The following is a 3,034-nucleotide window of genomic DNA, read 5'->3' on the forward strand; positions in this document are numbered from 1 at the left end:
TCAATGCGGACACACTAATAATAGATAGTGGGTCCTCCTTAGAGAAAATAGTTTACTAAAGCTATCCGTACGAATCCCTGAGTGGTACTAAACCAAATTGTTAGTCAGGTTGATTCACATCACAACTGTGTAAGTAGTCCTTATACCTAAAACACCAAAGATGTATTGTGGATGAACAACTGTACTTTGACTATGACCTATGAGTCTCCAATCATGCAATTCTAAACAATCTTAGTTCAAGTGCATCAAGGAGTTCACGAAGACGATTGAGTGGTCAAGACTAGATTGTCCACCCTCAGCATAAGAGGAGACAACTCAAGGAAGATGATGCGATGAAGTCCTTGGCCAAGGTAGTGAAATATTATAGAAGAGTTCTCTGATGATTTCTGAAAGCATCAGTACTAACTTGGAGGGCTGCTAAGGATTTCACAATTTTTCATAGCCCAAGCCATTGATGGAGCATCAAATGGATAAGAGACTATAAGCGCATAGTGACGGACAATAGAGAGGTTCCGTGAGTGAGTTGATAAATAGTCCTTTGTATTTTTTAGAGCATGAGGTGTCACATGACACCCCATGTGCTAGAGACTCGAACTGTTAATTGAGTTAAATCAATCTGTCATTAATTAATCAATATGATGATACAACTAATTAATTTTAATGGCCAATAAAGGTTATTGGTTCACTAGAGTCGTTAACTAAACTGATACATCAGCCTAGAGGGTCACACACAAATGTTCTCTTGAATGTTGGAAGATATACTTAAACTTTGGGGGTTTTATGAAAAATACCCATTCAGTATAAATAGGGAAAGACCGTGAATGAAATTCACCAAAGCCAAATTTTTTTATGGCCCTTCCCATTCATCTCCCTACTCCCATAGTTCCTCTTAATTCCTGATACGATCGAGAGAGTGTAACAATTATGATAGAGAGTAAATGGAGCTTGTGAAGGAAAATGAAGGGATTTGACGTACTGAGGATCATATGGATACGTCTAGAGGCTGCACACTATGAGTAGCGCGACACAAATTACTTGAGGATTGAAGGAAGCACAAATGAGATCTGTCATTGGGTGACTCAATTCATGCATCTATGGATTCCATTTTAAGTCTTCTAGTATCAATTTTTCTATATTGTACATCCGTATCGAGCCCCTAGAACCCAAAAGCTGTGGGGAACCTGGAGTACATGCACATGCATGGCTTAGAGGAGTCACATATGATGCTTGAGGCACCATCCAATCAAGCTTTTGGCGGCACCCTACACAAAAGGTGTGTGCATCACATGTAGTGTTTGGGCTGTGTGATGAACTCAATTTTAGGGTGTTTTTTTACTGGTTATTTGTCAGTTGAATTCGTGTGACGATTGAGCTTATGCAACGAAATTTATAACCTCACTGCCTTTGGCAAGCAAGGGTCGATCCACAAGAAGCAGAGAAAACAGCAGAAAATTCTTTTCTATTAAATCAGTCTATTCAGTTCTCTAATTCCAAGTGTTAATCTCTGTAGAAATTTTCTTCAGAATAAGTTGCAGAGAATTCCTTAAAAGTATTGATTCAGCTAATTCTTCAGTCAAATTATCTTCAGTTAAGTTTTACGGAGATATCTTGGCAAAACTCAATTGAGCAGAACCGTCAGCAGAGAAATTTTCTTTGTTGACGGTTCACTTACGCCCTGTGAGGCAATTGAGCAAACACCCTGCGGGTGTTTGTGCCTTGACGCCGGCGCCTTGGTGAGCTGCGTGGCGGCTGCTGGCCGCGGCAAGCCTGCTCGCGGTGCTGATTCGCGCGGGCGAGCTTGCTCGCTGCTTGGATTGCTGGCAACCTAGGCTGAGGCCTGGGTTGCTAGCTGCTTGGAAATTCTGCAGGGAAGGATTTCACGATCGGATGCGAGAACAATGAAACTTTTGCTAGACAGAATGGAAAACGATTCAATCAACTATGGGATTCGAATTCAAGTGTAACCAAAGGAACAACAGAAATTGGAAATGCTGAAGACACAGCTTGTGATCTTCAGCCCAACCCTGATTGTCTTAGAAGGGAGAAGAAGATTGTACCAAAACCGAAACGCTCACGCCTCCTTGAGTCACTCCTTTTGGGCAAGGCGGCGATCGTCGTGCTCCAGCTACTCCTCGGCTTGCTTCTCTCCCAGCTCCAATGCTCATCAGCCTTGGAGGGTTTGCAGAAATCCTTTCTCTCCAAGCCCTAGCTTCCTTGAGAGAAATTCTGGACAACCTAAAATCAACTCTCAAGAGAGTATTTATAGGTTTCTCTTAAGTCATGCCCAGGGGCATTTTCGTAATTTCTGCTTCTTTGAATTTTTGCCCGCTCCTCTTGATCCTCGTCTTTTTCCTTGATCTTCTTAACCTGTCTCTGAATGTTTACTAACCATAAAATGTTAAATATATTCCACTTGATTCAAAGGATCAAGTGGGGTTAGTGATTTTATAAAATGATGCATATGCATGATATTAGCATGAATTAACATTATAATTTTGATGAATGAAAACTAAAAAGTTTAATTATTTGATGACAAATTTGAGAGTCATCAAACACCCCCCAACTTAGATCATTACTAGTCCCTTAGTAATGAAATGCAGGTGAGAATAAAAGATGATCTCAAGTTGACCCTCGACTTCCGATAGCTTTGATTCATGCTCTTTTCAAGGAGTATTTTCAGCAATTGAACTTGACCAGCATAGGAGAAATTTAGGATCTATCTCAGCCTTCTACCTCAACTAAGTGCACTTGATCTATGGAGTACATATAGTAAGTACATAGTATATGGAGTAAGGTCAAGTTAACACCCCAAGCGCACTACTGAACAAGGCGTGGAGAGCGGTGCTAATGGTAGCTCAATACTATGGCTATAGTAGCATCGGCTCAAACACATGGGAGACAGCTTTTCCACCTTTATTTTCTTTGGCATTTGCTGCTTGTTGGTCATTTTTGATGACAATCAACTTTAGTAACTATGATGCAAGCTTTTGCTTGTTTTTGCGCAATGCAACTTTCACTTTATAATTTGGTGGCG

This window comes from Wolffia australiana, chromosome 16, assembly GCF_029677425.1.
Source record: "Wolffia australiana isolate 7733 chromosome 16, ASM2967742v1".
Taxonomy (NCBI): Eukaryota; Viridiplantae; Streptophyta; class Magnoliopsida; order Alismatales; family Araceae; genus Wolffia; species Wolffia australiana.